This window comes from Medicago truncatula, chromosome 7 (genome assembly GCF_003473485.1).
Source record: "Medicago truncatula cultivar Jemalong A17 chromosome 7, MtrunA17r5.0-ANR, whole genome shotgun sequence".
Lineage (NCBI taxonomy): Eukaryota > Viridiplantae > Streptophyta > Magnoliopsida > Fabales > Fabaceae > Medicago > Medicago truncatula.
Window position 1 is genome coordinate 17,619,828 of NC_053048.1, and position 14,448 is coordinate 17,634,275.

The following is a 14,448-nucleotide window of genomic DNA, read 5'->3' on the forward strand; positions in this document are numbered from 1 at the left end:
TCTTTGATAATCATAAGAAAAACCATGCAATTAAGTTTAATTATCTTTGAAAAGGATATAAAAGAATACATCTAAGTTTTGTTCTTCTTTAAATATTAATGCAAATAGCGATCATGACATACATAAAAGAGATGAAAAGAGGAAAAACTCGTCAACGCATGTCAAAAGATGGACAGAGAGAGAGAGAGAAGAAGAAGAAAAGGATTGAAAGTTTCACCATATTTTTCGGTGTGTGGAATGAACTAGGTGATCTACCTATTTATAGAGAAAAATCATAACTAATATGTGAGAAACTTTGGGAACAAGTAATTCACATATTAGATCTAGTACAAAAATATCTCAAATTCAGTACCAAATATATCATATTGCGTACAAAAAATATATTTTGAGTACAAATATATTATTGAGTGCCAAAATATATGTCTAATCACGTACGAAAATATATTAGATTGCATACTAAAATATATCAGGTTGTGTTCCAAAATATTGTAACAAAATTTGGTGACTATGAAAAAACTTTCTAATAATGATTAAAGTAATTATTTCATTTAATATTTCCAAATAGTAAAATATATATCAATATATATTTTTTGAATAATTTAAGGGTTAAATATGTTTTTAGTCCCTAAAAAATCATGAGTTTTTAAGCTTAGTCCCAATGAAATTTTAATGGTAATTTTAGTCCTCCAAAATATTTAAGTTTGTTAAAATAGTCCCTATTTTGAGAACTATATATACAAAAAAATGGATATTTTTAGTCCTCCAAGATAGTCCCTCTAAAATGCAAACAGGGACTAAAAGTGAATGCAAAATTTCCGGGATTAAACTTGACAGCTTGTAATTTAATAGGGATTGAAAACATATTAAAAACACAATTTAATCTCGACAAATTTCCACCGAATATACTATTAATCCGAAAAGGAACAAATTGGAACAATAAAAATAGAATTTGAGGTATTTTAGAAAATTTCATGTCAAATTTGTTTTGTTCTCTAAGCATGATTGAAAATGAGGGAAGACCTATTCTAGAACCGGGACCAAATTAGTTATAAAAAAAGACCAAATTTTGATTAAATTTTTAATATTTTCTTCTTTCAAAATGTAGGTCAAATTTATCCCTTAAAATATATACACATGTTAGTGCACTAAAACGCGCGGTCAGACAGACATGGTATTGCCCTTCCTTCTGCTAGTTTCTTTTATAAAGAATGTGCTCCCATTTTAATTGGTAACTTGGGATATGTTTTTCATTTTCCAGATTTTTTTAATTTACTCCTTTGGATATTTTTTTCTGATAGACAGGTAGAGACAATTGAAGAGATGAGGTAAATAAGCTTCTTTTTTTCCAAAGAAGGCCGAGATTGACAGTGGTTGGGAGACGAAAGCCGGGCGCGGCTGTGGAGAGATGGAAGTAGGGATTGTGTTTCTAAATTAGTGGTTCTGAGGAAAACAAGACGAGATTAGAAAGTTGTCGGTTAGTGATAGGAGCTTCGGCCTTGCCCAATTCTGTACTCCTAAAACCGTGGTGTTAACAATATGTCCAAATCTTCGTATTTTTTTTAACATAATACAATAATTTTAAATATAGAGATGTAACAATTTAATTATTTTTTTTTGGAAGAAGTGTATCATTTAATTTTTGAAATAACTATTTTTGTTTTTGATAAAGCTAGAAAAATGCAATAAAATAAAAAGGAAAAAGTACAATATTAGGGGACTAGGCCAAAACCCAATTAAACATAAAAGATCAGATGTAAAGCTATGTCACTTCCTAAGTAGCCTAACACATCCTGCTACATAGGAAGGTACCAGGTCACATTAAGAAGACACAAACATAAAAAGAAAATCAATAGAGTAAAACTGAAGCCTACACCAAGGCAAACCTATCCCTCTGATATTCCAGAAAATATACATTGCGAAATATGAGGGGAGATTTGTGTTTTTGACCATGTAAGGACAATATCAGAACCATCACGAGGAGCAAATATACTTCATTGGGAAATATTTGTGGAAGTATGTGTTTTTGATCTTGTTAAAACAATATCAGAACCATCATCAACAACAGGTTCTGAGAACCTCTTATTCTTAAACTTAGTGCCAGTGGGAACTTTAGGACTTTTAGTCTTTTTAGGCCTGCCTCTCTTTGCCTTCTTAATGGAATCAGAATGCTGCAGCAAATATTGGGCTTCAACATTTAATTCCGGAAAACACTCCTGATATTTGTCAGTATTGTTATCCGTATCTAAGGTACTATCAGAGACCGTCTCTAGAGCATCTGCCCAAAATTTGGTCAGAATTTTCTCATCTGTTCTACAAGCTGCAGCCGTATTTGTGACAGTAGAAGGAGCAGAGATCTTGCCTTTATCCGGTCGAAGCATCTCCTCATAAACAGTAATAACATCGGGTACTTTTTCAAGAATAGCAGAAGGCATATCAAAATTCGTACCACTTTCTGTGTTGAAATGAGTAAGTGGCAGTGTACTAGTCTTATTGCAGGGCTCATTGGATATCAGAGTTTTATCAACTGTCATAGTGTGTTTTGTATTCAAAATTGCAGATTCAATCGAAACATTTTCCACAACATCAGAGACTTTTGATTGTGAAACCGGATTCAAACACACCATCTCCTTGGATACTCTATCCATGATTTCAACACTTTCCAACAAAGTATTAACACACAATTTATTTGTATCATTTTCATCCAACTTTTCCTCCCCGGAAGGACGCTCACAATCCTCATGAAGAGGTGCAAAATAGTTGCAAATAGGTAATGTTGAAGTGTCACCACGCTTCTGGATTGCGGAAATCTCAGCCACCTCCACATTGCCTCCTTCCTTGATGGGCCTCTCCTCATCAAAATTGTCCAGAGTTACCCATTCATTGTTGTTAACCAAGCTGTCAACAGGAACAACCACTTGTTTAGGGACAGAAACAACAATATTGTGCTTGCGAACAGCCCCAAAGATTTGTTTATTAATTAAATTGGCTCCTTGTGACATAGCAGGTTACCTAGCCTCCCCAAAATTAAGTGTATCTTCTTCATTTAGTATATCAAATGAATTGTGCATAAACAAATTTGAAGTTTTGCTAGTCTTCAGGTTTGCTGCAAACGCTGCCTCATCCCCCTTATCTACTTCCATAGCATTCCCATCTAGATCAGAATTGTCTAATTCCACTAAGTCAGGTTGCTGAATAGTAATCGATGCACACTTAGACACAGATTTGAAGGCAATGGCAGCAGCAGGTCTGTTATCAATGTCACGTTTCTTAAAAGGAAAGGCCGCAGACTTAGACATAGATTTTATGATAGTGGTAGCAGCAGGTCTGTTGTCAGCTGTCACTGCATGTTTCTTGCCATTCCCGGTGTGTTTAGGAAGCCTCTTGACTTGGTGTGGACCTGTTTGTGCCTTCAAAACCTTTGATGTACCTTCTGTTGTGTTAAGAGAGCTCAATTTTATGCAGTTGTGAACTTCATGTCCCAACATTTTACAATGAGTGCAAAATGAAGGTTGTCTTTCGTATTGCACCATAACGGACAAAGCATGTCCCTCTCGTTCCACAATAACGGACTCAAACAGTTGTTCAGATAAATCAACATCAATCAAGACTCGAGCATATATCCCTAAACGCCGGTATAAAGTTGTATCATCAATTATCAAAGGTGTGCCGAGTCCGGATGTTATTTCCAATAGAGTCTGCTTACGCCAATACTCCTGAGGCAAGTGTAAGAAACGAACCCATATTTAGGCATGAGTTTAAGCCTGTCTCTATATTGAAAAATCACTAGACCAACGATAGAATCGCATCAGACCAAGGTTCAATTGCACAACCCCCATTGCCCAAACTCTACGCATATCCTCCACAGTGTTGAAATGAAACTCAAAGAAGCCCTTTCCTAGAGGAGTTATATCCCAATTATGTATATTTGGCCACATATTGCTCAATTGCAGCTTTAAAGCCATAATAGATAAAGGAGTATCACCTCTGCGAAGTGTTAACCTTCCATGAATGTTGCTGCTACAGTCAATGAGCCCAGATTCATATTCGGTTTGTGTGATTTTGACTCGAACGGATTTCCCTATCACAACTTTCGGAGGAAGTTGAGTAAGCTTGTAGTCTTTCGGTCCTGCAAGTGCCTGAGCAAACGATATTCCAGATTCCGGGGGCTTCGTCGACGCCACCCCGAAATCTAGTGAAGCCAAGAAAGGCCATGGGCACACCATGATCAACCCAACAGAAAAACCAAACGCAAACAACAAGCAGCAGACAAGCCCCGAACCTGATACAGTCTATGACGCTATGAGGAAAATAACAACCCAACGAAAAATTTAGAGCCAGAATTACCCAGCTGAGAGCTTCGCCGGAAAAACAGAGTTGTCTGAGCTTCACCGGAAAACCCACCGACCCGGAATCCAGAGGTAGCACCGGCGATCGATGAGAAGGAACACAGAACTACAAACGAGCTGGAGCAAGCACTGAAAGTTGAGATCTAGGAACAAAGCTCAATTCAAAGAACAAAACCCCAAATCGCGATAGTGAGCAACAAACAGTGAAACAAAGTCATCAAAAATCGAGGAAGAAAGAGTGATAAAGTGAAATTAAGAGAAGGAATCGAACTCACGAAGTAGAGATGCAAAGAAACCCCATGAAATCATATGAGGATTGAGCTCCCATGACCTTCACCGGAGTGTGCGCCGGAAAAAGCAAAGCCTCGCCGGAAATCACCTCTCATTTCTTTCTTAGTAAAAAGCAATTTTTTTTTGAAATAACTACATTGTGAAATATATCTCCAATAATTTAGGCAATGTACTTTATATTTCAAATAATAATAAAAAATTGGATAATTAATTTACACATAGTAAATTGGAATGTAGATCATTAAACGTAATAGGATGGTTTTTTATTATGAGTATGAAATATCATCCAATTAGCATAATTTGCACTTGATCCAAGACTTTCAACGTCCTAGCTTGAGTCTGCAAATCGGTTAAAGTCAACATTACGTGGATAATACGCATCAAAGTATTCGGAGAAGAAATGACCAAGAAAATGAAGCGTTTCTTAGTAACCAGAAACTAATTTTTCAAGAATATTAATGTTCATATGTATAAGAAGAAAGGAATAATAAGAGAGGGAAAAGAAGTATTGCCTCTCTGATTTGGAAGGAAGTTTGATTAAAATGTCATGAAATAATAGACTATATATCAACTTTCTAAAGACCAACTTGAAATGAAGAAACTACTACTATAACTTTTTCTGATTTGAGAGACAAATAAAGGGTATAAGTGTTATTTTAAGTTAATGGTACTATCAATATTCTCAATGCAGGTCCGAGGAAGATAATTAACTCAAAATAACACTTATAACCTTCATTTGTCTCTCAAATCATACAAAGTTATGTTTCAAGTTGACCTTCATAAAGTTGCTATATAGTCTATTATTGCATGACATTTTCAACAAAATTCCTTCCAAGCAAAGTGGTAACACTTCTTCTCCCTCTCTTATTATTACTTTTTTCTTATACATATGAACATTAATATTCTAGTAATAGTAATTTGTGTCAGTTTCTCTCCTAACACTTTTATGATGAGTATTATCCACGTAATGTTGGCTTGAACCGAATTGCAGACTCAAATTAGGACCTTAAAACTTTTGGTTCAATTTCAAATTAGTTCAATTGGGTGATTTTTGATAATCATAAGAAAAACCATGCAATTAAGTTTAATTATCTTTGAAAATCATATAAAAAAAATTCATCTAAGTTTTGTTATTCTATAGATATTAATGCAAATAGCGATCATGACATACATAAAAGAGATGAAAAGAGTACAAATATATTATTGAGTGCCAAAATATATGTCTAATCACGTACGAATATATATTAGATTGCATACTAAAATATATCAGGTTGTGTTCCAAAATATTGTAACAAGTCAAAAGAGAGAGAGAGAGAGAGAGAGAGAGAGAGAGAGAGAGAGACTAATATGTGAGAAACTTTGGGAACAAGTAATTCACATATTAGATCTAGTACAAAAATATGTCAAATTCAATACCAAATAGATCATATTGAGTACAAGAAATATATTTTGAGTACAAATATATTATTGAGTGCCAAAATATATGTCTAATCACGTACGAAAATATATTAGATTGCATACTAAAATATATCAGGTTGTGTTCCAAAAAATTGTAACAAAATTTGGTGACTATGAAAAAACTTTCTAATAATGATTAAAGTAATTATTTCATTTATTATTTCCAAATAATAAAATATATATCAATATATATTTTTTGAATAATTTAAGGGTTAAATATGTTTTTAGTCCCTACAAAATCATGAGTTTTTAAGCTTAATCCCTATGAAATTTTAATGGTAATTTTAGTCCTCAAAATATTTAAGTTTGTTAAAATAGTCCCTATTTTGAGAACTATATATACAAAAAAATGGATACTTTTAGTCCTCCAAAATTGTCCCTCTAAAACGCAAATAGGGACTAAAAGTGAATGCAAAATTTCCGAGATTAAACTTGACAGCTTGTAATTTAATAGGGATTAAAAACATATTAAAAACACAATTTAATCTCGACAAATTTCGACCGAATATACTATTAATCCGAAAAGGAACAAATTGGAACAATAAAAATAGAATTTGAGGTATTTTAGAAATGTAGGTGAAATTTATCCCGTAAAATATATACACATGTTAGTGCACTAAAACGCGCGGTCAGACATACATGGTAGTGCCCTTCCTTCTGCTAGTTTTTTTTATAAAGAATGTGCTCCCATTTTAATTGGTAACTTGGGAAATTTTTTCATTTTCCAGATTTTTTTAATTTACTCCTTTGGAGATTTTTTTCTGATAGACAGGTAGAGACAATTGAAGAGATGAAGTAAATAAGCTTCTTTTTTTCCAAAGAAGGCCGAGATTGACAGTGGTTGGGAGACAAAAGCCGGGCGCAGCTCTGGAGAGATGGAAGAAGGGATTGTGTTTCTGAATTAGTGGTTTTGAGAAAAACAAGACGAGATTAGAAAGTTGTCGGTTAGTGATAGGAGCTTCGACCTTGCCCAATTCTATACTCCTAAAACCGTGGTGTTAACAATATGTCCAAATGTTCGCATTTTTTTTAACATAATACAATAATTTTAAATATAGAGATGTAACCATTGATGGGATAAAACCGCAAGTGCAGGGTCCTATCGACGTAGTAAAATAAGAGTATCGTTCCGACAGGAATTATGAATTCAATTATCTTTTAACAATGATTAGAATTAAAGTATAGAAAGTAGAAAGTTGTATTTTTATATATTTAAAAGAAAATAATAATAAAAGATAAAAGTCTTGGGATTATTGGTTCATCCTAACGACAAGTCCTTCTCAAACCAAACTATTAAACTTATAACTTTATGTTAGACTTAATTTCTCAAGACAGTTTCTCTTTTGTTCCTCTAGCAACCAAGCCTATTTCGCTGACTTGACCATTATTAGTTCCCTTGAAGATCGAAACTCTATGTCTCAAAGATTGCAAAGACTATTTCGCTGCCTTTGCAATCCTTGTCTAAATTCACTTGTTCGAATATCAAAGTTCCACTTTCGTTTTATGAATTGATATTTGAGATGATGGATAAACAATTATCAAACCCTCCACTTTCGTTTCCACAGTTTGATAATGATTGATGCATGTTAAAGCGGTGAATTTAGATAAGGAATTAGGGTTACATAAGATTAAGGTTTAAAGCTTGGTTTGATTAGGATTATGTCATTAGACTTATCCAACAATCCCAAGACAAGAGAAGTCTACTCACTAACGTTCATTGTAGGCAAGGAGAAGAAGAGAGAAAACATAAAAGTAAATAACAAGAAAGTAAAATGAACTTTTATTAGAAAGACAATTGTCACATATTGCATTCCAAGAAAAGATGAATATTTGTGATGGATGGCTACTTTATTTATAGCATACATTCGACTTAAAATCTAAACAATTACATTCGGGCTAAAAATAGAGTAGCTTAAAATCTAAGCAAAAGCATCAAAAGTAGTTCTGGAGTGTGGCACGGGGCCGTGCCAAGTTTCTGACTTGAGGGAGATATATTTTTGTCTCCGAATCTTCGTATTTTCGTACCAAATCAGCTCCAAAACCCCTTTCTTTTGCTCCAAGACTCAATCCATCAAATATTCGTTCCTGAAATATAACAATATGCAATTGTAGTAAAATAGTTGAAGAAAGGAAATAATATTAATATAAAATACACTTAAATCTACTTAAAACTAAACTAAATAACATATTAAAATAGATAATAAATGACTCATCAGACTCCCCCACACTTGAATCTTTGCTTGTCCTCAAGCAAAAGGCATAAACATGGTAGCAAAAGACAATATTATCATATGACAATTTAAAATAGATAATAAATGACTCATCAGACTCCCCACACTTGAATCTTTGCTTGTCCTCAAGCAAAAGGCATAAACATGGTAGCACAAGACAATATTATCATATGACAATTTAATTAAAACACATGTCTCCTCAAGGGCTTAAATTTCAAGCGTACACTAATCACAAACTCAAGCATTTCTTGTAAACCATATTCAACCCAACAATCAAGTTTCAAGTGAGTGTGTGTGTAGTCCAACCCTTTTCTTGCTCCTGTATAAGATAGATATTATGAGGAAACATGTTCTAATCCTAGTACTAAACCAACCAAGAAAAACTCTTTCTTCATTTCATATAAGAGAGATGGGAGTATTTGCAATCTTTTTTATCTTTGTCATTTGCACATTTTTGGAATTTCAACATACTTTATTTAAGAAACAACACCTTCACGTAGGAAGTCGGAGGGCCTACCCCTTCCCCAATCTAGATTCAGTGGTGCCCCTTAAAACATCATCTTCACGTAGAAAGTCGGAGGGCCTACCCCCTTCCCCAATCTAGATTCAATGATGCTTTTTAAAGTTTTTCAAGATAACATTACCTTCACGTAGGAAGTCGGAGGGCCTACCTCCTTCCCCAATCTAGATTCAATAATGCAACCTTGAAATTATTTTGGCTATTTGGCTTTTTATAAACTCCTTTATACTAACTTATACCACTTTTACTTTGAGAGTTTTTAAAGGTCAACATACCACTAAAATTAAAACATATTTCCTTAAAATACCTATTCATACACTTACTCAAGGGAAGCAACTTGTGTTTTTCCCATTGGAGAATTGTATTCACTTTGAAGCAAGATGTGGGTATGTCAAGAAAACTTAAAATACAAGAGTTCACTTTCATGTACAAGAAATAACCAATTAAGAGGAGACAATAAAAAATTTATGTCATGATATTTTTCAATAAAAACAAGCTACTTAACCATGCCTTTCACAATAAAACAGAACAAAAGAATAAAGTTCAAGGGAGTTTGGAAACACTACGACTAAAGACACTTTATTAGGCTCCCCCCACACTTAGGAGAAGCATTGTCCTCAATTATTTAAAAGAAGAAGAAGAGAAAGAAGAAGATGATGAAGAAAGAAGAGAGGTAGAGAAGAGTAGAGGAAGAGGAGAGCTCAGGATTTTATTGAAGTCCATAAGGTAGACCTTGGAGGTGAAGGTGTTGCATCATGTATCGGAACATTTGATTGTTCTATTCATTTATTTGAGTGCTCCTAAAGACATCGTTTCTTAGCCCGATCATTTCAACACCTTGTCTTTATTGCTCGGTGCATGTTCTTCGAACTTTGGTTTGCATCCATGCCCACTGTTCATCATTATAGTTTCCACCGGCTTCTTGTTAATGGTGCAAGTTTGCACCTACCTCCTCTTCATCACCACCATCATCACCATCATTGTGTACCTGTGGGTTAGTGCCAACATAAAAGTTTTCTACCACCTTCGGATTAGTAATATCTGAATTAGGTAGAATAATCAAGAAATTAGCATTATTGACTCTCCACTCATATTGGGGATTGTGAGAAGGGCCATGGATTCTAAAAAAAACATGGTAGTGAGGGTTTCTAAGGATAGATAGTAGTTTCCCTCAATCCTATTTATCCCTTTGTTCACATTTACCTCAAATTTTCTAACAAATGAAAGCGATGATTGCACCTACCACTATATCACCTTTATATCCAGTTTCTTTCTAACAATTGAAACAAGATAATAAATCAAATAATAGAAAATGTTAACATGGTGGTTATAAGCCTATAACAACTCAATAGTCCTCATCATTCCTACCTTGTTTTCTACCCCATATGGTGCAAGCGATAACCGTGTGAAGACCTAAGCACAGGGTTGTGAATTTATTCAACAGCCTAATCACATGTTCATCTATTTCTAGTCTATCCATAGCATTAACATCAAGGAACCTGCAAGGAGAGATAGATCTAGAGATTAGAGATTTATACCTATTTCTTTGCTCGGAATCCTTGAATTGGATCCCATGATTGCAGGCTGTTGATTGCTTCTTGCTTGCACCTCTTCCGGAGGCTTCAATATCCTCACCTTTCCTTTTTGATGCAATTGACCTTAGCTTGGTTTGGGTGTGGGTGGATGATTGTTGGTGAAGTTTGGAGAGAATTATGAATTATGGAAGAAGGATTATAGATGTTATTTGATATGGATACGGGAAGAAAAAAAAAAAAAATAATAATAATTTTTTTTTTTTTTGGCTGATGGGTTTGCACGGGCCGTGCCAACTTTCTGGAAAAACAGGGAAGAATTTTTTTTTTTTTTTTTGGTGGGTTTCTGGTCAATGGCTTCAAAATTTTTTTCACTTTTTCGCATCATATTTGGACAAATACCTACAAAACAAATTAAAACAACACAAAACAAACAAAGTAAAAGCAATAAAACTCATGGGTTGCCTCACACGAAACGCTCTTTTAGAGTAATTAGCTTGACGATTAGAAGGTTTCTCTACCCAATACCCAATCTTTCCCAAAGGGATAGTGACATCAACCTGAGATTCTTTCCCAAATCACACATAGCTTTTTCAATGGTTTCACTCTCAATCACACAAGGGGTGGAAAAACTCTCAATCACTATGAAGTTAGGCTTAGCAAGCCTTTGTGGGACATGGATTTTGAGTTTATAAGGTGGTGAAACGATTGGCTTATCACTCTCTCCTATGACTTTCTCACCTTGTTGCTTTTCACTCTCTATCTCACCCTCAATTGTCTTAGTTTTCATAATGGTGTCCTCTAAATGCTTACAATCCCTAAGTTGAATAGCATTTATAAGGCCTTTGGGGTTGGCTTCAGTTTGACCTGGAAAGACTTCGAGGGTTTGAGAGGAAGTAGCTACTTTTTGGGCTACTTGAGAGATTTGAGTTTCTAGCATTCTAGTGTGAGTAGCAATGGAGTCCACTTTAGATGTAAGCTTGACAAAAGAGTCATTCAAAGATCCAGTTTGATTTTTAAGTTCTTGAAATTGCTTGGATTGCTCCATAGCATGTTTTTCTAGTAAAATTTCCAAGCTGGATTTCTGAGGGACTCGTTCGTTGTTTGCATACACGGGTGGTGTTGTTTGTTGTCCAAAGGTATAAAATTTTTGCTCGGGACTTTTAGCAACACTACCTAGTTGGCATTCAACACCAGTATGGTCAAGTATTCCACAAAATTCACAAGGTGGTGAAACAAGAGCAGGTGTGATGACACTTACAGTTAATTTATCAAATTTTTGAAGAAGTGTGTCCGCCTTAGTAGATAGATGATCAAGGGTAGAAACTTGGCACATACCTGCCTCTTTTTTAGAGGGTGAAGGAGTACCTTCAGTGATAACTGTAACGCCCTCTTTGAATTATTGGTTTTATTTAATTATTTAATTGAGTCTAAGATTTATTAAGAAGAGTTTAGAATATATTTATATGATTATGTGATTTATTAAGTGACTTATTATATTATTTAATAGAATAAGATTTGAAAATAAAATAATATTGAGTTTAGGAGTTGTTATGAGATTTTAGAGAGTTTTTGGGGAGAAAGAGAAATAAGATAAAATAGAAAAAAGATTATAAATAGGGAAACCTAGTTTAGAAAAAACATAATGTACAATCAATTTTGGAGAAAAGGGAGAAAAAGTCAAGAGAAGAGCAAGAGACCTAGGATTGCTGCGATTTTGAGTTATAAGGTAAGGGTGGGACTAACATTCAATAATCTTAAGTCATTGATTCTTAAAATTGGATTTAACATGTTGTAGGTTTTCGTTTTTGAGAATTTGGGAATTAGGGTTAAAAGTGGTTAATTGATGATTTTCTAAAATAATGTTTTTGGTCAAGTTTTATATGATTTTGAGTCTCTTTTGATCTATATAAATGTTTAGACAAATTTTGGAATCAAATTTGGGCATTGGGAAGTCAAAATTGGGATTTTTGGGTGAAAAATTGGTTTTTCCCGAGAGCTGCACATTGACAGCATCTTCTGTTCCATGTTCTTGCGTCTTTTGCACACGTTTCCGTTTTGAACTGAGTTTTGGTGTAAAAATGAAAGTTTTAGATAATTTTGTTAGCTTTCCAATGGCTTTGGTTTGGCGTAAAAATGATTTTTGGTTTAGGAGTTATGATGAAAATACTCCAAGGAGGTCTTAGTGAATTTTTATGAATTTCAGCACAACTTTGTCTTAATTTGAAATGAAAACTGGTATTGATTGGTACAGAATTGGTCTTAGGTGTAAACAGGAAAGTTGTAGGTATGTATGTTAGCTTTATAATTTCATTGCTCTGACGTCAAAACGATTTATAGAACTTGAGTTATGGTCAAATTACTGAACGTAGGTCACAGTGAATAATTGATTATGATTGATGAATTAGTATATGTATTTATATGTTTGTGAATACGATATTGTCCATGATTGATGAAGTGTTATATGTATATATCATGTTTTAAGATGTTGATTACCATTTGATGTTGTTTATATTGTGATATAATTATATATGCATTACTTGAATTATATGTGAATAATTGAGACGTTGTTGACTTGCATTTGATATTATTATGTCATGCTGGTTTTGTATATTGCTGTGTTGCTGTTGTTATTTAACTAAGCTGCATGAGTCGGTCTAAGTTGATTAAGATGATGATGATGATGTTCCAAATTATTGGACTATTTAAGAGGTCGTTGAATTAAGATGTTTAAGAGGTCGAGTCCATGCATTAGCATTCAGCGATTGGGGCTTGATGCTCCGGAAGTATAATAATACTCAAATAGCGATTGGGGCTTGATGCTCCGGAAGTATAATAATACTTAAATAGCGATTGGGGCTTGATGCTCTGGAGTATATTAATACTCAAATAGCGATGGGGGCTTGATGCCCCGTATTGGTACCACATGCATATAAGAGGTTTAAGTTGCATAGTCAAGTTAGAGTCGCATTGTCGAGTCAAGGATGTTTATGTTGATAAATTGAGAAGTTGTAATTGTTTATACAAACTATGATTGAAGTGTTTAATGATATAGTATTATCTATAATGAATGTTAAGATGATTTGATGTTGAGTAAATATAATTGTTGAATTATATGCTTAATATTATTGTTTTGTGAAATCTCACCCCTTCTAAATGTTGCCCACCATGGGTAACTTGCAGGTAACCAAGAATAGTTGATGTCGTGTGAGGTTTCCCTCTCGTGTGTCTTAGGTGCTCTGATACGTAACGGGATGGGATTTTGTTGTGGCTATTTTCTATTCCTTTACGTATTGCTTATGTTTTTACATGACTATGATTTAATTTGGATTTTTAAGAGATGTTTTAATGAGGCCTTCGTGCCAAAGACTATTTTAGATGTTGAATAAATTCGCTGCGAAGTATTAAATATTATGTTATTGATTTATGAAGGATAAATAGTTATTTATTCCATTTACGATTTTTGAAAAGAAGTGTGACATTCCATTTATGTTGAGAACTCTGATTATTTAAATGAAATTTTTACGTTGCGAAAACGGGGTGTTACAATAACTCTCTCACTTGTCCACTGATAGTGGTTGTATGCCATGTTCTCGATCAAATCATAGGCTCCTGCGTAAGTTTTATTCATCAAAGCTCCACCTGCAGCTGCATCAACATTCCTTTTTGTGGAAAACAAAAGACCATTACAAAAAGTGTGGATAATAAGCCAATTCTCAAAACCATGATGGGGGTAAAGCCTAAGCATTTCTTTGAAACGCTCCCACGCATTGTAAAGAGATTCACCATCTTTTTGAGTGAATTGTGTGATTTGACTCCTTAATTGAGCAGTTTTACTATGGGGAAAGAATTGGGAAAGGAATGCCTTCCTCATTTGGTCCCATGAAATTATAGAACCAATTTTCAATGAATGAAACCAAGCACTAGCTCTATCCCTCAAGGAGAAAGGAAAGAGGTGCAGCCTTACGGCCTCTTGGTTTGCCTTCAAAGTTCCACTGAGTCTTAAAAAAATTGAAACATGAAGATTCGAATCCTCAGTGGGTGATCCGAAAAATTGATTTTGCTGCACT

General features: G+C 34.3%; 1 non-coding gene across 1 annotated transcript; it reads left to right on the plus strand.

The window, feature by feature from the left end:
• The first annotated feature begins 14,097 nt into the window (after positions 1 to 14,097).
• On the plus strand, positions 14,098 to 14,204 carry LOC120577246 (small nucleolar RNA R71). The gene has a single exon (XR_005643321.1). It is a non-coding gene; the product is annotated as a small nucleolar RNA R71 (small nucleolar RNA).
• Positions 14,205 to 14,448: the final 244 nt, after the last annotated feature.